The following is a 21520-nucleotide window of genomic DNA, read 5'->3' as shown; positions in this document are numbered from 1 at the left end:
TGAAATGCCGATACTTAAACCTGTCGAACAACGTATTACTAGATCCACGACTAGACAAATGTTAGAATCTCACAAGCGCGTCGACCCTCAAACACAATGTGCTAAGAAAGAAGCTAAGAAGCAAACCGGAGCCATGGGAGGAGCAGGGCCGAAGATTAGTCTTGTGGAGAGAGATCTTCAGCAAATGCTTTCAGCGCTCCAGACCAGATCTAAAGATGCTTAAGCTATTATCTTGGAATGTGAATGGAATGAACTCCCCACAAAAAAGGAAAAAAATATTTTATTATTTGAAGCAATTTAATAATGATGTTGTTTGCCTTCAAGAGACTCATATTAGGCTGCAAGACCAGAAGTATTTAGTGAATTCAAAACTGGGAACATTTTATGCTGCCTCTGATTTGGTAAAGAAAAATGGTGTGGTGATATATATAAATAAAAGATTTTCAACTAAAGTTATAGAGGCAGATGACGCTGGTAGATATATAGCAATTCAATTTGATACAGACTTTGGTTCCATTTTGGTGCTAGGAATATATGCTCCTAACCAACGCCAAGAAAGTTTTTATAAGATGCTCCATTTAAAAATTTTAGACTGGAACTTTAAGAGTATTCTAATAATGGGAGACTGGAATGGAGTGATTTCTCCAAAGATAGATAAGAGTACAAAGACGAAATTCACTACCAAATTACCAAAGGCTTTTTTTGATTTACAAGACGATTTGAAATTAAAAGATGTTTGGAGGACGCAACATCTAAATGAGATGGATTTTTCTTTCTACTCAGATAGACATAAATCCTTTTCAAGGATTGATTTCTTTTTGTTAACACCGGATCTACTTCCTAAAGTCAAGAAATCCAAGATTTTCACCAGGACACTTAGCGATCATAGTCCGGTGTGGTTACAAATTGAATTAGGTATGAGGCCAAGAAGGTCTTGGAGAGTAAATGAAAATTTATTTAGATATGAAAAAAATGTTGATGAACTTAAAAAACACATGAACGAATTTTTCAGTTTTAACATGAATAAGGGCACTCCCATTGAAATAGTTTGGGATGCAAGTAAAGCTTATATGCGTGGGGTCCTGATACATATGAACTTTAAACATAAACAAATTAGACAGAAAAGGAGAATGGAATTGGAAGATGAAATAAAACGCAAGGAACAGCTGCTTATAACAAACCCGAATGACCAGGCGCTCCAGATGGCGCTAAAGCTGTTGAAAGATCAATTTCAGATGCTTATAGCAGAACAAACAGCAACCAATTTGCAATTTGCTAAACATAACACCTTTGCTAACGCTAATAAACCTGGTAGATGGTTAGCATATACTTTGAGAAGGAATATGAATGACAGAATTATTGATAAAATTGAGTTTCGAGGGAAGATGGTATATCAACAAGAGTTGATTAAAAAATCATTTGTGGACTATTATACTAAGCTATATGTACAGGATAATATACAGAACAAGTTAATAGATGATTTTTTGGAAGGAAAAAGGGTTGCCAAAATTTCTGTGCTTCAAAAGGCAAATTTGGAACGTCTTATAACCGCTGATGAGATCACTTTAGTTATAAATCAACTTAAATTAGCTAAGGCTCCAGGGACTGATGGTTTGACTGCAATGTATTATAAAACTTTACAACTGGAAATGATTGAATATCTTACACAACTATTTTGTAATATACAACAAGGAGGTAAAATACCTCCCTCATGGAAAGCGGCTTTTATCTCATTGATACCTAAAGATAAAGAGGGCCCTAAGAAACCAGAGGATTACAGGCCGATATCTCTTCTGAACACAGATTATAAAATATTTGCTAAGGTACTAGCCAACAGATTGATGCCGGTTATTCAAGAGATTATTCATCATGATCAAGCAGGATTTATTGAAGGCAGACATATGAAGGAGAATGTAAGGCAACTCATAGATTTAATTGAATATCTTGATAAGAATAAGCAGATCTCTGCAGTGCTGGTTTTCTTGGATGCAGAGAAGGCCTTCGATCGAGTGAATTGGAACTTTCTAACCAAGACTTTGGAAAAGATGGATATGGGACCACGATTGCGGCAGGCGATTGGAGCAATTTATCAGCAACAAAATGCACAACTTATTATTAATGGAAATTTGTCAACAACTTTCGAGATACAAAAAGGCACAAGACAAGGTTGCCCATTATCCCCATTGTTATTTATTTTAACTTTGGAAGTCTTGTTGAACGCAATTCAGGACTCAAAATCCTTAGATGGCATAGCTATCAGGCAAAAGGAATACAGAACTAGAGCATTCGCCGATGATCTGGTTGTTACCCTTTCACATCCTTTGAAATCAATAATCCAGATGAAAAATATCATAATAGAATTTGGCATGGTGTCTGGGTTTAGACTAAATCAAAACAAAACGAAAATGATGGTTAAAAACATGACAGAGACTCAAAGAAAGAGACTTGTAAGTTTAGCAGGTTTTGAAATAGTTTCTAAAGTTAAATATTTAGGAATACAAATTTCAGATTCAAATACAAAACTTTTCTCAAATAACTATGAAGTGTTGTGGCAAAAGATACAGAAAGATCTTGAAGCATGGAAAAAGTTACAATTGTCTTTGCTTGGAAGGATCTCAGCAATTAAAATGAACATTTTACCTAGATTTATCTTTCTATTCCAGATGATTCCGGTGCTTAAGTCAGATAAAATCTTGTTAAATTGGCAAACAACATTAAATAAATTTGTTTGGAAGGAGAAAAAACCGAGAGTAAAGATGAAGATTATGCAAGATACACGTGAAAGAGGCGGCCTCAGACTCCCAAACCTTCGATTATATTATGAAGCTGCGGTATTAACGCATGTAGCAGATTGGTTTGGGAAAACAAAAATGGAATTGCTGAATATAGAAGGCCATGATCTTGTTCTGGGATGGCATGCATATCTTTTTTATGAAGACAGGGTGGATAAAGTGTTTAACAACCATGTTCTCCGAAGTGCCTTGATGAGAATATGGAAGAAGCACCGGCCTAATTGGGATTATAAAATACCGCTTTGGTTGGATCTTGCAGACACCATGGGGATTATGAATATTAAGTCACTCGGGGGTTGTTTATATAAAGATGTGCTTATTGCTGATGGGGGCGAATGGAAGTTAAAAACTTTGGAACAGCTGTTGGAAGAAGGAATTACTTTAAATTGGTTACATTATATACAGCTACAGAAGAGATGGGAAGAAGATCGCAGGGTCGGTTTTATGGATAAAGAAGTGGAACTGATTAAGCAGATAAAAGAGACTGGTCCAAAACAAGTTAAAAGAATATATAATGTACTGTTAGAAAGAGACTCAGAAAGTGAATTGGTTAAGGATTGTATGATTAAATGGGCTCAGAATTTTGGTGAAGTGGTTATGTTGGAAACGTGGGAAAAAATATGGGTTCAGAATGTTAAATTTACACAGTCACAGAATTTAAGGGAGAATTTTTATAAAATGTTTTACAGATGGTATTTAGATCCTAAAAAATTACCATGCATGTACCCAAATGTTCAACCAAAATGTTGGAGATGCGGGTGTCTAGATGCTACTTTTTTTCATGTATGGTGGACTTGTAACAAGGTGAAAGCTTTTTGGATAAAAATATAGTGGGTTATGCAGAATGTATTTAAGAAAAGAATACAATTCACTCCGCAAATGTTTTTATTGGGTATAGCTAAGGATTTTACCAAAGGGGAAACAAAATTGGCCTTGTATATGGTCACAGCAGCTAGGTTGTTGATTGCGCAACATTGGAAAAAAGATTTTTTACCGACAATTGATCAATGGATTCAGAAGGTGGTGGGGTTCGCTGAAATGGCAAAAATTTCAGCTTTCTTAAAAGCTCAGAAACAGGAGGATTACACACAGGAATGGGCAAAATGGATTGATTATATACAGAATAAATACCAGACTAGGAGTTATTATGTAGCCTTTAGGTAAGAATGTTTAGACCGATAGATGATCAGAGTAAATAGTATATGGGATGTTTGGAATTGTTAGAGTGGTATACAGCGGAAGTCAGGGGGGTGGGTTTGTGTGGGAGGTGGGGGAGGGTTAGGGTGGAGGGTGGGGTAATATATATGTATGAATAAATTAGAAGATGGGATTAATGAAATATTGTTATGCTAGGAGAAATTTATATTAAGAGTTATAGATGTTAAATTAGCTTAGAAAATGGGATCAATGTGTTATTATTAATCTAAGAGAAATTTATATTGTGTTTGTTGGGAGGAGAGGGGTTACGAGTAATCTATTTTAAGATGGGGGGAGAGGAGGGGGCAAAGTATTTGGTATAATATTTGAAAGTGAATTTTTGTGGGGGGGTATAGCATTTGTATGAGATTTATATTGTATGGCGGGGGGGTGAAAAGGGGGAAAAATTGTTTGTACAAAACTCTTTTAATAAAAAAAAATGAGGGATGGCAGATTCATTTAAACCATATAAGTCAATTAACAACTGTTGTGATTCACTTAATGACTGCAGCAAAAAAAAAAAGGTTGTGAAATTGGGCATGTATCACTAAATGACAGCATCAGAAATTAGGGTTCCAATTATGGCCCTATAGGGAATCAAGGCAAAAGAGACACATCAGATTTGCATATGAATGGATACCTAAATAGGCATCATCATCATCATCTTGGCCATTGTATATCCACTGCAGGATGAAGGCTTTTTCCACATGTTTCCAACTAATATGGTCCTGCGCTATCTTAACCAATTGGGCCCAGAATACTTGCTGGTGTCATCGATCCATCTTGTTTAGGTCTCTTTTGTGGACACTTTTTATCAAGTGGGATGAAGCCCAATTTGTAAGGTGAGTGGTTTAGACATCTATGGAATTACTTTTAGTTTTTGGATTCAAAATACTCCTTTGAGTAACTAAGTTTCTTTCAGCTATTGGTAGCTAATCTAAAAAGAAAAACAACAGTGAGTCTTGATTAGATGAAGACAAGATGCAGGTTGGGGTTTATAATATCTAAGTAACCCTCCTTTGCCTATGGTCAGGAAGCTTTCAATATCACTTAGTTTATTTCCTTCTTCTCTTGTTTTCTCCAGAATTTTAAATTGGCATATTTAGAACTATCTTTTACAGGGTTTTTCCCCCCCTGTCCATTATCATTCTTACAAGGTTGTAACTGAATTTTTTCAATCAGCTTGTATGGCTTAGAATGGACTTAGATTTTCCCCAGTCCTTCTCTAATGTTTCAGCCACTGAGTCTCAAATACAGAGTGTCAAATTGTTTTAATGGACAATTGTAAAGTAAAAACAGCCAAAGAATGTTGATCTTCTGGAAACAATGGTGTCAATTTTTTTTAAAAATCACAAGGCTGAGACAAATGAGCTCTATTGAATAACAGCTGTGTGAAAAAGAATGTTTTAAGAATTTAACATAATGTTTCTTCATTCCTTATTGAGGGCCTGCCACAAAGAAGAGGGGAGTCAACCTATTTTCCAAAGCACTAGAAGGCAGGACAATAAACAATGGATGGAAACCAATCAAGGAGAGAAGCAACCCAGAACTAAGGAAACATTTCCAACAGTGAGAACAATTATCGAATGGAACTGCTTGCTTTCAGAAGCTGTGGGTCCTCCATCACTGGAGGCTTTTAAGAAGAGACTGAACAGTCACTTGTCTAGAATGGTATAGGATCTCCTGCACGAGCAGGGGGTTGGACTGGAAGACTTACAAGGTCCCTTCCAACTCTGTTATTCTGTTTTTATTTGTGCTTTTAAAGAAAAAGAGGAGGAGGGTGGCCAGTGGTGAGGTGGACAGATTCAGTTACAACATCTATGAATGCAGAAAAAGAAACCGAAAAGGCGAGGCTGAAGACAATCATTTTGGAGAGAATATTTCCATATGTTCACCAGAACTTGACATTGACTTGATGGTGCTTAATCGATTAATCAATCAAGACATTGAAATGGGTCTTTTTAAAGATCCAAAAGAGAGCACACAGAGCATTCCCTATTGAGAATACATCAAAATGACACCAGGTCTTTGGTGATATCATGACATCAATCCCATTTGCATCTTGATGTTTTACATAATGCATGAAAACAATAACAGCAGATCAGGCTCAGGCTCAAAGAAATGTTTTTCCCCCAAACCCCTTAATTCTGAATTGTGCTTCTGGATTCTCAGCTGTGGTGAGAATAATTCTTGCATTAAACAGTTTATTTCCAATTATAAGATTTTCTGAAGGAGTTATGCAGTTTTGGAGGCATTCTCTGCCCCCCCCCCTCCAGGCTGAACCTTTATTTCTCATTAATAGAGAGGTTGGAAATTCCAGGAATACTTGACTACCCTAACTTGGTTTTCTTTGGAAAGAAGTCAAGTAGCTGAGGTCAGATCACTCTCACACAGCCATTAGTCTCAGAGAAGTCCAAATCTAGTCAGCTCGTTACAAGCCAAGAAAAATAATACTGCTTCCAAAAATGTTGGAGGTGTAGAAATATGGGTGACGTATAGGCAATGGTCAAGAAAACCACAGAGTTGAAAGACCTAGACGCAGAGCATAAGGTGGGCTGAATCAGTCTTCACTAAACCACTGAGCTTTTGTTGTCCCTTGGAAGTAAAGTTTGGAATGTCTCAGTTAATGTTAATTATTGTTGTTATGTGACTTTGATTCTTGAGAAAATCAATTCTCCTTCCAGGCTAGAACTCTCCACCCCTCTTCCTTCACTTGCCAATGGTAGTGAAGGCTGTGGATCAGGATTGGTACTGATTAGCTGAAGAGGTAAACATAGAAGGATGAATCCTCAGATCAGGAAAAGGAGGAGCCTCTACACCAGGGGCGTCAAACTCAAGGCCCGGGGGCTGGATCCAGGCTGTGAGGGGCTTAGATCTGGCCCACGGGGCCAACCTGGAAACAGCAAAAGACCAGCCTATAGTGCCTCTGCCAGCTAAAATGGAGCTCAGGAGGGCTGCTTGTGGCCCTCTCAAGCTCCATTATCACTGACAGTGGATTGTAGGAGGCCATCCCAGCCAAAAATGGAGCTTGGGAGCCTGTTTTCTCTGGCAGAGCGCTCGTGCTACCATAGGCACCCCAAACATGAGTGATATCGAACTGGCCATGCCCACGCTGGCCACCTGAGGTCAAACACAACCCTGATGTGGCCCTCAATAAAATCAAGTTTGACACCCCTGCTCTACATCTTCATTATAAGAGCCACAGTGGCACAGTGGTTAGAATGCAGTACTGCAGGCTATTTCTGCTGATCACCGGCTGCCAGCAGTTTGGCAGTTCGGGTCTCACCGTCTCAAGGTTGACTCAGCCTTCTTTCCTTCCAAGGTCAGTAAAATGAGGACCGAGATTGTTGGGGGTAATATGCTGACTCTTTAAACCACTTACAGAAAGCTGTAAAGCACTATAAAGTGGTATGTAAGTCTAAATACTATTGCTATTATCTTATTATCTTAAAAAAGTGAAAAGGATCCATAGTAAACATAACAGTAACATTTCAAAATATTTATTTAGATTTCCTAAAAGCCTATTCACTTAATTCTTATCTAAGGTATATAACATTTTCTAATAAAGCATGTTCTCTTCAGTATTCGAGAACCTGAAAAGTCTGTTTTGTTTTGGTTTTTGGCTATTATGTGCCAGAATCCAAAATAAAGACATATATATTAACTGATATATTTTAAACAGAATTGAGGGGGAGGGCTTGCTTGCAAATATTACTGAATACAAATATAAAATTAAAAGAGCAGTACCTATATCTTGTTACATGTTATTCTCTGTGAGGTTTAATTATAGCGTTGGTTTATGTAGGGAGGAAGATGTTAAACAATGTGAAAACTAAACTTGGCATTTTACCTAAAATTTTTATAGCATCAGAGTTAATAATGCAAGACTAATAAGTAAAGTACAAAATTACAAAAGGCAAAAAAGAAACTGCACAATAATGCATTTCTAAAAAGAATGAGACTCTGAGAGAAAAGTTGGAACAACAAATATATAATATATGGTTATTTTTGAAGCCATGTTTTTGGCTCTTAAAACTCTTCAAATGGGAAGCAGGATATGTCATTTTGACTTAAGTCAGATTCTAAAGTGCAGACTAGGGGGAAAAATGAAATACTGCCTTCCCATCAGCAACTATGAGTGAAACATAAACATTATATACCTTGATATCCCACAGTCACAGAGGAATCACAATGAGGAGAAAGGGAACACAGGCAATATCCAAGTAACATCACAGGTTCAGACAGGTCCTGAAGAGCAAGCTCAGTGGGAAGAACAATATCAATGCCACCAAGACGTATGCTAATCATCAGATATTCTCCTGGTATAGTAAGCTGGCCAAAGAAGGACATGGAAGTTGCCAAGGTGAAGAGTCCAAAATTTCTCACAATATACAGTGGTTTCCATTCTAAGTCCAACATCCAGAGACTGTACACCAGTCATAAAGAGGATGGGTGGAGTTTGGTGAGTGTCAAAGCCAGGATCATGGATAAAACCCAGAACATCCAGGAATGCATTGGTAAGATGTCACCCAAAGATGAACTGCTGAGAAAATAATTGAGCAGGAGCCATAGGAAAAGATCAAGCAGAGGAAATGCCATGGCAAGACTAGGGCCTGCACTGGATGTACCGTTGGCAGATATCTGAACAGACATTGGAACATTCCAGTCCTTTCCAACCATGTCCTCTCTTTGTTATTTTTTTAACCTCTTGGTCACCAGGTAGATGGTTAACATGCTATCCACAAGTCTCTGCCCACTGATTCTCAGAGACTGATGTTCAGGAGAAAAATAATCAAGATCTTTCAAAATATTAGAAACCTGATATGAGCTTTTTCTTGATAGAAGAAAAAGTTGACTTGATGATTTATGAAGAGGAGGGGGAGGAGGAGGACAAAGTAAGAAGAAAAAAGAGGGAGGGGAAAAGTAAGACATTAACTACTCAATAAAAGGGCAGAAGTCATATTTCTACAATTTTTTTCCTTCCATAATGCTTTTTCTTTTCTCGTTTTCTCTTTGAATTTTACTATATTCAAAAGATTTACTAAAAGTATATTTTGAAACTAGCCCCATAGTACATATGCTTAGGATCACTGTCTTCATTCAGTATATAGTGCAAACTATAACAAAAGGGTATGTTTTGGATGTGTAGTTCAAGGTAGAAGGCTTTAGCTTGTAATGCTGAATGACACTGCTGTGTTCTGAAACTAATATTTGGGTTTGAGTTTAAAGTATTTGGACACATTTGTATAACAATTCTGTGTGTCTGTGTGCATCTGAGTTTTAATTCCTCAAGAGGCCAGTGGGTGGATGATTGCTAAAGCAATCTGTTTTGCCTGCTGGGCAAACATAACAAGGCACTGTGACAGTGATCCTAGCCAAATAGGTGGGTGGATGAGTTTGAACAACTTTGTTATGTTGGCCTGCTAAACAGTCAAGAGACTATTGTTTAAAATGCATTTAAAGCAGCAAAATCATCCTCTCACCAATGTCAGTTTCAGCAAGCTTTTATTTTTAAAGGAAGAAGCTGTTTTCAAACATTTAGCAGCATGAAGCGGTGGGACTTATTCTGCAAGTATTTCATTACAGCAGGAAGAATAAAATGCTGCTCCAATGAGTTGACCACAATGGGAACAAATACTTAGACATATTTGGAAAGTTTAAAAAAAAACTATTTTCCATAACAAGCCTATTTGCATATTCTGATTTCTCTTCAAGTCGTGGGTGTCAAACTTAACTGGCCAAATCACATTGCCATCACATGACAATTCATGGCATTTTCTGCATTCACGGAGCTGGGGTGGGTGTGGACTGCCCGTGACACATCCGGTCGATGGGCCACAACCGGTCATGCTCTTTTACATTCTCTCTCTCTCACTCTCTCTCTCTCTCTCTCTCTCTCTCTCTCTCTCTCTCTCTCTCCCTCCCTCCCTCCCTCCCTCCCTCCCTCCCCCTCCCTCCCTCCCTCCCTCCCTCCCCCACTCTCTCTCATGTCCCCCTTGAAACTCAGGTAGCATTTTTATGAAGGCCATTTGAAATGGTATAATCTACAAATTTGAGGAATTTCACACAAAAATTCATCAGGAAAAAAGCAAGAGTCCTGAACCTAGGCCAGCTGTTCATGTCATGAGGTTTCTTTTTTGGATTTCAGCTCCTTCTCCACTTTGGCCATGGTGATGGCCGAGTGTTATCTCTAGATCCTGGTTAAGATTCGCCGTGATTGGTGGATTTGCTTCTTTTCTCCTCCTACCCATTGCTTTCGCTTTTGTGGGCAGGACTTTTTCTTTTAAACAATTTCAAGTTATTTTTGAACAAAGACAAACAAACATAAAAATAAAAAAAGCCAACTTCCATTACAAATTGTAGAAAGTGTGTCAGTTGGTTACAGTATTTCCATGCATCTCTTCCATAGCCACCACCTGCTTTTCATATCAAATTGTATATTTTAAATTCACATATATTCATGTATATCATGATTATTATATCAGCCTTAATTTGACTATAATTGTTTTTACATCCTTTTAGATATAATATTCAAAATCTAGAATGATATGATAACATTCTATTAAATCATCCTAAAATTATCCAATCGCAATACATCTTTATAACATATTCTAGATAAAGCTTTTAAACCTCCTCTCATAATCTCCATGTGTTGTTTATATAAAATTTCATATTATCAAACTAATATATCTATATGTATTGTTATCATTATTAATCATTATTTAACTATAGCTATTGTCACTTCATTTTATACATACTACTAGTAAACTAAATTTAGCTTAGTTTTTATTATACATTTTCATTGCATCAACCTGTACCTTTCCAGTAATAGTGCAGCCTTATATCTCTTGCCATTTGTAGAATTAATATTCTAGTTACTTTCTTAATAAATCTTGTATGAACTTCTTTTTGCAACATGTTGTTCCTTTCATATCTCATAAAAGCTCAAAACCAGCATCTGCTCTTCCCATCAGCTTATCTTTGATTATCAGTAGTGTTTCTGTCAAGATTTCTCTATTATCTCTGTCAATTTTACTCTCTTTTCTTCTTCTGTGCTTTGAAGTCTGGGGTAGAGTTCCAATCCATCTATCTCCCCTTTCCATATTCCACTCTTGCCATTACCAACCACGCTCACTTTGTTGTCAGTATCCACAGTTTTTTATCTCTTTGCTCATTTTTTTCTTCCATTATTTGAACTCTGTCCTCCCCATTATTCATTTGATAAACATCCTCAGTTTTTACATCAAATTTTTCTGTTTTGTATTCTATATTCTCCAATCTCTTTTCAATTCTCTCTGTCACAACTAATAGATTTTGAATTTCAAACATAATCATTTGCAATGTTACAGTTTCTTTTTTCTTCTGCACCATTCTTCCAATTTTACAGGAACTGCCACTATAGGATTCAAGGCTATTTTAATAAACTTCAAACAGGTTCATTTATTATCTTTCAAGTCAAAATGTTGTCTTCCCTCCAATAGCTAGTGATAGAATTCCCAAAAAGCACCTGTATAAACAACTTGTACTCTTCCTACTATCACTCTCAGTAAACAAACTGAAAGAACCTTGAATCTCAAGTGATCAAAGAGAAAGAAGAAAAAGCAATGTATCCAGCCTCCAGCCTCTAAGTGGCAGTGTAACTGCTTTTCCTCCTGTTGTTACAATACTCTTTATAATCCTTCTTATTATCTTCCTTATATTCCAAGCTTAAGAAAGGAAAAAAACCCTCAAATGGAGATCAAAAACAATCCAATCAAGCATTATAGAAGAAGGAAAATTTTAATCCATAGGTGTAAGCAAAAGTGAAAAAAGAAGAAGAAAAAATTAATCCATTCAGTTTAAAGAATAGGGAGCCTTTGCCAAAATTCCATCCATGAAAAAAAAATTACAAACAGGATAACACACTAAGTTTAATGTAGATTAATTTCGCCGCTTACAGTCTTCTATCTTCAATTTTAATTTAACTTATTTTTTTTGTAGTCTCTTTTTCTAATAATAAAATTTCCTCACCAATTCGACACACGTTCTCTTTTCGCTTTCTTCCTGTTCCAGAACTGTCAGCAGCTTCATTAGCTGTGTCCCTTCTGGGAGAGGGGGCGGTCTATAAGTGCAAATAAAGTAAAGTAAAGTAAGTTTCTGTCGCTGAAAAAAAAGGCTATTCCTGGATCTTTCAGGGACTTTGCGGTATCCCTGAGATCAGCAGGAGGTGCCCTTCTCAATCACTGTCTCTGCAGGACAGTTTAGGTCTAAATGGACCGTCTAGTGGCAGAAATATCCACTGCTGTCTCGGAGCACAAAGTCCGCACATTGTGCCGCCACAACATCAGCCCCTTTCCCGGGCAGGACTTTTGAAGACTAATAAAAAGAAAAGCAAAAGCAAAAAAAAGTTTTACAGCTCTTCTAGTTTCTTTGTAAAAGAGAAACTATTCTCAATATCATATAACTATCCTGTCCAATCCTATCCTATCTCAGCCAGAAAACTGCAACTGAAGCAGAAGAAATCTAAACAATGCATTATGTAAGATGGGGAAGATCATCTTGATCTTACTCCACAGACTTAGTCAGTCCAGCACTGTGGGTCCCACAGTCACCAACTGGATGCATTTGGGAAGTCACTTGCTTATACTGAGAAGTAATAGGAAGCAACAATTTTACTGTCACTTCCCAGAAGTAGTATTTAAGGCATATCACTTACAATCCAAGATGCAATGAACAGCTATCTGTATTAGTAGCCAGTGATAGTCTGATGCACCAGGAACCTTTTTAGTCCCTTTCTAAAACCATTCAAATTGTTTCCCACTGCCACAACTGAGGGAAATGAATTCCATAACTGAACTATGAAGTTTGTGAGGGTGGAAAAGGAGTTACTTTTGGAAGTCCCAAATCCCCCTACATTTAAGTTCAGCGAGTGACTTCTACTTCAAACATGACAGAGGTAGAAAACTGTTCTGTAACCACATTATTTTTGCTTTCCTGTAATGTTATTATGTCTTCCCTTTCCCACTTTTGTTTCAATTTAGAGAGACCCAAATACTGTAATTCCTCAACATGAAGCTTCTCCAGATCCTTAATTCATCTTCTGTATTTACCCTTTTTGCACCTTTTCTAACTTTGATAAGACTCTTTTTAAAGGCTGGTTCCACAATTGAACACACAACTTCTGTGTCACCATATATTTGCATAAAGGCATTTTCTTATTGATAATTCTATTTTTCTATCCCTTTTCTCATAATTCCAATTGTTTGCTTTTTAAAAAATAAATAAATAAACTGAACTGCCCCATGGAATTTTAAGATCTCTTCCCTAGTCAAACAATGTCAGATCATGTCCCATTATTTGATATTTGAATTGTATTGTTCCAACTTGCATCACTTTACAACAGTTTTCTTTAAATTGTACTTAATCACTTAAAAAGCCATCTAGTTTGGATTGATCTCTCTGGAGGTATTTATAATCTTGGGTTTTTTTTTAAATCACTTTGAATGGCTTGGCATCACCTGCAAGTATGACTACCTCACTCCCTCACATTAAGTTAAGTCACCTTAAGTTCAGGTAATTTAAATGTAAGATAAAAGGCATCAGCTTCAGAGCCAATCTCTGGAAAACCTTACTTTGCCTATTTTATCTTACCAATAAGAGAATTGCCATTTTATTCCCCATCTCTGTGTCCAGTTACTAATCCATGAAAGCACCTGTCTTGTTACCTCATGGCAGGTAAATTTACTTTAGAGCCTTTGCTATGGAACATTTAATATGTATTGATACATGCCAGCATAAAGAAGATATATGTTGGCATAGCAACTTAAGTATTTCTAAAGATAACAGTGAGAATATGCCTCTCTATGTTATAAACTAGAATATACACCAGCAAAGAATATATAAGCACCTGTTTAACATTCTGGCCCAAATTACCAACCCAAGGTAAAATTCAAGGTGTAAGATCTAGTTAAACAAAAGCAGCAGTAACACTGCAACCAACTGCATTTTGCAATTTATATTTCAAATCACTGCAAATTATATGCCACCCATCCTCAAATCCTTGAATAATTCCAGGTTAAAAGTCTTCTAATATGCAAATGAAGGATGATTTAGCTGTCAATCTTCAGTTGTTGCTGTTTTGTTTTTACTTTTTCTATAACAATAATTTATTCAGAGTTGAAGTAGAGAATGCATGAACCACATATAGTTCACAGTTCTTCTAAATGTGTTTATTTAGCTGAAACCATTTCAGTTAAGACCATCAAGTTTAGAATAGGGACATTTTTCCTTCAGCCTCATCATTTATTTATTCACTTTTTTTCCTTTTTTATAGTGCTGTTATAAATCTTGATACATTGTACTATTTCAATACAATGATGTTTATGTGATATAATTAAAGATTATTGACATTCTGTAATTTTGATAGCTAAGAATGTTAACAACAGAGAAGAAAAAATATTCTATCAATATTAATTACAATTTAGGAGTTGAATACCATATGTAAAACATTTTGTACCAATTTTCCTTTAGGATATAATTTGGTGTAAATCTGATTATATACATATATGCATACACACACACACACACACACACACACACTCATTCATTCCATAGTTTTTCCACAATATATATATTGTGTCACAACCCCTGGTATGCCCAAATATGGGAGGTAACACACTGCTTCCCTTTGTCTGTCTTTCGGCTCACTCTAGGAGACCATCCAGGCAGAAACCAAAATTTCAATGTTGCCTTTGTTATATTTGTGTTGTATTTGTGCTGATAAATAAATAAACTAGTCTCCCTTTATTTATTTATCAGCACAAATACAACACACACACACACACATACACACACACACACACACACACATATATATATATATGCTGGTTTTGTTGTATTCGGGTCTTTTCCCGTGTAGGATTGAGATTGTACATGGGAAAAGCCCCAAATACAACAAAACCAGCATACCTACACCCGTGAAAATCTACGAAAACATATATATATATATATATATATATATATATATATATATATATATACATACATACATACATACATACATACATACAGTATATATACATACATACAGTATATATACATACATACAGTATATATACATACATACATACAGACATACAGACATACATGTATGTATGTATGACTTTTGCATGGAATGGGGTGGCTCAGTGGCTAAGACCCTGAGCTTGTTGATCAGAAAGGTCAACAGTTTAGAGGTTTGAATCCCTAGCACCATGTAAGGGACTGAGCTCCCGTTACTTATCCCAGCTTCTGCCAACCTAGCAGTTTGAAAACATGTAAAAATGCAAGTAGAAAAATAGGAACCACCTTTGGTGGGAAGGTAACAGCGTTCCATGCACTTTTGGCATTTAGTCATGCTGGCCACATGACCATGGAGATGTCTTCGGACAGTGTTGGCTTTTTGGCTTTGAAACAGAGGTGAGCACACACCCCTAGAGTCAGGGACAACTAGGAAATAGGTGCAGGAGAACCTTTACCTTTACCTTACGAGACTGTATGAAATTTTGTGTGTAGAGCCTTCAGTGAACTACAACAGCAGTATGGTTTTCTTTAATCCCCATTTCCTAATGAAATAGATCCAGCTCTTAGATTATATTTAGTTGATCATCCCTGTAAAAAACTATCATTTTATGTAAGTAACCCTTCAAATGTTTAGACCTTTTTTTAGAGACCCTGATCTAAGTCTCTCTGACAAATCATATAAGCTGTCCAACAATGAAAAGACATTCACAGTGATGGCACCTCAGATTTGAAGATAAGTAAATCAAGTCCACCAAGAATTTTACTTGGTGACATTGTTATAGTCTTTTGGTAGCAAATGTACAAGCAGACCTTATAATTCATTCCATCCTTATAGCAATACCACTTAGACTTACATACTGCTCCACAGTGCTTTGGAGCACTCTCTGAGTAGTTTACAGTGTCAGCATATTGTCCCCAACAATTTGGTCCTCATTTTACTGACCTCTGAAGGATGGGAAGTTGAATCAACCATGAGTTAGTCAGGGTCAAACTCCCGGCAGTGGGCAGAGTTAGCTTCCAATACTACATTCTAACCCCTGGGCCACCACAACTCCTGAGCTTTAAACCATGTATTAAGATTCAGAGCTCTCTGTTTTACAAGTGTTCATTTAAATGTGAACTTGTTTTATTGTAAAGCTATGTGGTAGTTCAAACCTAAGGATAAAGATTCTTGGAGTTCAGGACTATGTCATCATAACACCTTTCTGTAAGTCCTTAGAGCATCTGTGTCTTTCCTTGGGTTTGTGCAGCTCCATACCAAGGACATTAATCTGGATGGAAAGGGGAGGAATGCATTTGGCTTATAAAGTACGTCTGGTGTAGCAAAAAGAATTATATTGAAAAATTGGGAAAGTGACATTATTCCCTATGTTAATGAATGGTTTTTGGCAATGTCCAATTTAGGTGTCTTGGAAAAGAACATTTTCAATTAATCAAAGAATGAAGCCATTTATATTACTTTGGTGGAGGTTTTATAGTATTGTAAAAATATGGTATTTATTAGTAAACCAGTGATATTGCTAGGTTTAATATACAGTATGAGATAGATTTAATGGGAGTTTTTATTTCTTTCTGTCTCAAAATAGAAAAAGAATGAAAAAAGTTCCACATGCCCCCTTTTTACCCCCCTTTTTTACCTTTGTAAGAACTACATACCTTTTCCTCTGATTCGGAATCATTTTCAGTTCTACTATGTTGTTGTTCTTTGTTTGCTGCTTTTAATTTTACAGTTGGGTATTATCTTTTCTATTCTATTTACCTATTCATGTTTATACTTATTCATTATAACTTTCTAAGAGAACGTTTCAAAGAAAGGCAGTGTGCAAAGAGCATAAATAATCAAAGTCAGGATTTCAGTTCCATGACAACGTCTTGCTTCCATAAAGCTCCTTTTCTTGTTATGCCTTAGAGATGCTTCAGCTGCTGTTGTAATGGTCTGTTCTTGCTTTTCAGTGCCATTGTCAATGATATTTCAGAAACAAACTGTTAGCCTTCCAATCCTATGACCTACAGGCACCTGTACGCATGCACACACACACACACACACACACACACACACACACATTGTCCTTGCCATATTAGAGGAAAGTAGGAAAAATATTCCAAAACTATTTTACATGCATGCATAAACAAGACACTGACGAGTTCTGAAATCTAAGTACTAATAGCTGCTACATCCATCATATTCTTATACATGATTCTATTTCCGTAATGGCGAACACAGGTGGCACGCAAAGCCCTCTCTGTGGGCACATGAGTCGTCTTCCCAGCCAGCTTTACTGTGCATGCCCATGCGCCTCCCACCAGTCATCTGATTTTGCATCTGCTGTGTATGTGTGGGGGGGTGGAGAGCCCATTTTTGGTCCCAGGAGGCTGCAGGGATGCCTGCTAGGCCCAAAATAGGGCGTGGGCAGTCACTCGCACATGTGCAGGGGAAAGTGCAGGGGTCATGTGCACATGCGCATGGGGGTTGGACGTGGGGGGATTAAGGGTGCATTGCTTTATGGGTTTGAGCATGCACGGGTGTGCTGTTGCACGCACATGATTACTGTCGGCACGCGATGACAAAAAGGTTAGCCATCATTGTTCTATTTGATATTTGCAGAATCTTTCTGTGATTTGTACCTCACACTGCAATTTATAATACTGCCTTCACAACAAGACTAATATCAACAGATTATATGTATAATTGGAATTTGATTGTGGGATTGAACTAAGAATGACCAGGCTTCTTGTCAGCTTCTTCCTGGGAAATTGCTTTATTGTAGGTAGAAGTTTAATGACCCTAGGTTTATGTTTAAAGCATCATAAATTAAGTCCCTGAGCATATAGTCAAATTTATCCACTAGCACAACTTGCTAAATGTTTTCTCTTTAACTCAAATTTCTTGTCTCAACACTGTTTTGGTTTAATAAGCCCTGAATGCTACAAGGATAGATAATTATTAATGTGGAAACATTTCTGCAAAATCCAGCTATGATTCTTCTAAGCACCAATATTACAAATTTTAAGTGACATTGGTTATAAAGCAAAGTCATATATGCCCTTTAACTACTATGTCTTTGTGGCCATTTAATTCAGATATCCTATATGCTATCATGTTTATAAATTGCACTACTATCATGAAGATCATTACAGTTACTGGTTTTGTCCTTGTGGTTTTAAAACATACATTATCAGAGAAAACTAGGGAAAAAGAAATTGTCAACAAGGTTTCAGGGTTCCAAGTAACCCCCCCAATGAAAGAAGAGTCCGAGGCTTGAGTTTCCTCAAAGTCCCATTTTATTAGAGATGTCATATTGGCATATCTGGGAAAGCCCGAATCTGAACGTTTTCTGGTTTTCCCCATCCCCAAAAAAGTTCAAGGCCCTTCCCCAGCACCTACATGTCCATCACATGGTCCAATCAAGCACTGTCCCAACTGGATATGCTTCCCAGCTGTGCCACTCTAGGTGCAGGGCAAGATGTCCTTGACTCTTTGAGAAAGGAATGTTGTTTTGACTATATCTACCCCACTCCATATAATCCCCCCTCCTAGTTTCCCACAGCACTAAATGTGGCAGGCCTGAAAGCTCAATGCAAAAGATGGTTTCCAGGTTTGACACAAGGTCCATCATCTTAAAAAAGCTGTTATAATTTTTGACAATAAATATGGACGTGTATGTATGCATGCATATGATTTATTTATCTATTCATCCACTTTCAGCTTTTTCTTTTAGAAAACTTGGGTTCTGCATAAGTGAAACACTTTGTCTGCTACCAAAGTAGTCCTGTTCAATAAAATAAGATTCCCAGAATTGTGTCATTGTTTTCTATAATATTCACAAATGGGGTGTTCTAAGAAGACATCAATAAATACATGTGAATGATATTCATAGATTTGCCATGGCTTATTCATCTTCAGTACAAGCTGATTATTTCTGCTAACAATTTGAAGCAATTTTGCTACACTCTATGTACAACGAAAATAGCTCAATACCATTTTGAAGATCTCCTCTGAAAATAAAACTCTTCCTAAGGCCATCACAACTTTTGCTGTTGCAAGACAGTTTTATACCTCAAACAATTTATTTCTCTTCTCAGAATGATTTGCTGACATTTGCCCCTTCTCCTGATTTTCTATCAATCTGTCTATATATCATGTGTGTATAAGAGGAAAAGAAACGTATCAGAAAAGATATAACTCTGTTGGATTAAATAGCAAAGGAATTACAAAGAAAGTATTTTGAGCCAGTGTATTAGAAAATTGACAAAGCAGTTATGTTTGCATGAAGAGCAATTCTTTATTTTGATAGGAGTTACTTTACAGCTATGTAGCCAAAATAAATCTGAGATTATCAAACGTTTCATTTAAATAGGCAGCATGGGAAGATCAACTTTCTCATATCAATAAAAGTCAGACTGTACAGTATATTACACCTCTGGATGTATGCAATGTATCTTGTGTTTATTGAAGTAAAAAATGTGGGAGGTGCCTGCTCAGGGCAGGGCTGACCTCAGGGCATATGAAAAGGGACAGTTCAACCATTTTGTTATGTACCACAGTCTCTATAAATAAAATGCCATCCTCTATAGATCTCTTACTTGAAATTGAAACAATATTTAGGTAGAGGGTCAACTCAAAATTGGAGAGGCACTGAAGAACCTCTTGATAGTGACCTGAAGAAAGAAAGTAGCATATTTTTATTATTATTTATTAAATTTATATGCCACCCCTCTCACTATTGAGCCACTCTCAGCAGCTTATAGGTCCTGTTACAATCCTTATTCTATACACCAGTAACTGATGTTTAGCGCTTACATACATTTCCTATGCTAGAGTACTTAGCAAAAGATATTTTCAGTGCCAAATTTTGCAGAGATCTGCATTCATGGGACAAATATAAAATTCAAAGTGTTGGTCATCACCCATAAAGTTATTTGTTATTTGAGGGATTGCCTTTCTCCCATGGTTTATGCCCATCCTGTAAGATTAGAGTCAATGTGCTACAGATTCCTTCTCTTAAGCAGTATTATCAGATCAAGAGACTAGAACTTCTCTGTCATGGATGTGTCATGCGCTGGCCATGCCCATGTCCGGATTAGAGAGGGGAGGATGTCCTGATATATCATATGGTGCTGATGTGATGATGTGAATTGAACATCCCTGCTCTAGAAGAACATCTATCCAGACCTGGCATTCTTTTAGATAACCCTTAAATACATATCTCTAATAAAAGATAATATTTGTAGTTCAGGGTTGAAATGAGGGGTCCTTGGTGCTCTCTGAGCTTCAAAGTTTTCTTGCAGACATTTCATTACCCAAATTTGGTAACATCATCAGTGGTAGTCTTAGTAAGTTGAAAATCTGGTGAGGAAATATTCTGTCCCATCTCCTCAAGAACCTTTTAAGAAGCAATTGAGCAATCAATGTTGCCAGCGTTCTTCCACCAGTGATCAGATTTGAAATTATTCAAATGGGAAAGAATTCTACCCACACAATTTAAAAGGGAAAAGATAGATTGGGCAGAGAGACAGAAACAGAGAAGAGGATCTTAGAAATCAGATCCATGTATAGCAATATTAGAACCCAGATTATTGTATTATCTGTTATATAGAGCTGTAAATAAAATAGAATTGTAGTACTTGAATATTTTTTTGGCTTTAAGCTCATTCTTGTGAACACAGTTCTGCTGTCATTGTGCTTCACATGTAAGCATCTTGAGAACAGTTTGCCCGAAGACCTTTGGAAGAAATGTTTGTTGAAAGTTGTAGCAAAGTACTTAGGAGGACCATGATATTCACAACCACAGTGGTGCACTCTTGCAATTACTACATACATAATTCCTTATAAAGATATTCGCGCTGAGAAAATAGTTTCAAATATGATCATTGATTGATTATGTGCAATCAAATCATTTTTGATGATGATATGGAAAAATAAAGGATTTTTTTATTAATAAAGAAGTTTTTTTAAGGAAGTCCAAGTACAGAGCTTAATTTTTGGAAATAAAGGGGGGGGAGATGGAATATAATTTCTTCCACAAGAGAGAGGGGGTGGGAGGGGAGAAGAGAGAGGGAGGGGAGGGAGGGAAGGAGAGAGAGATAGAGACTCCCTTCATCCTTCTGCCTTGTATAGCTAAAGTTCTGCCTCAAGAAATCTAAAGCAATGCATGAACCTTAATAACACGATTACCTTCTGCAATACAGCATCAGTGGGACATTTTGAATTTTCTCCAATAATACATCTTCAGCAGCTGACAGTAGGGGCAGACACTAATATTTCTGCTTTGCTACGAAGGTCACTTGCCTTGTGAGCTATTCTGTAGTTGAAAGTATCAAAATTTCCGACATCTACAAAATCAGCGATTATTTCCAGCTGGTGACATTGTGCTCCACGGTACTACTAACTGCCCTTCATAAAAAGCTAAAATAGCTTGCATTGTTTCATTGATAGCATTAAATCAGATTTATTTTTGAAATCCACAGATGACCTTTAGCATTTGGCATCT

This window comes from Natrix helvetica (assembly GCF_964273705.1).
Source record: "Natrix helvetica genome assembly, chromosome: 4".
NCBI classification, from domain to species: domain Eukaryota; kingdom Metazoa; phylum Chordata; class Lepidosauria; order Squamata; family Natricidae; genus Natrix; species Natrix helvetica.
The sequence above is the reverse complement of the archived record's forward strand: the minus strand, read 5'-3'. Positions refer to the sequence as shown.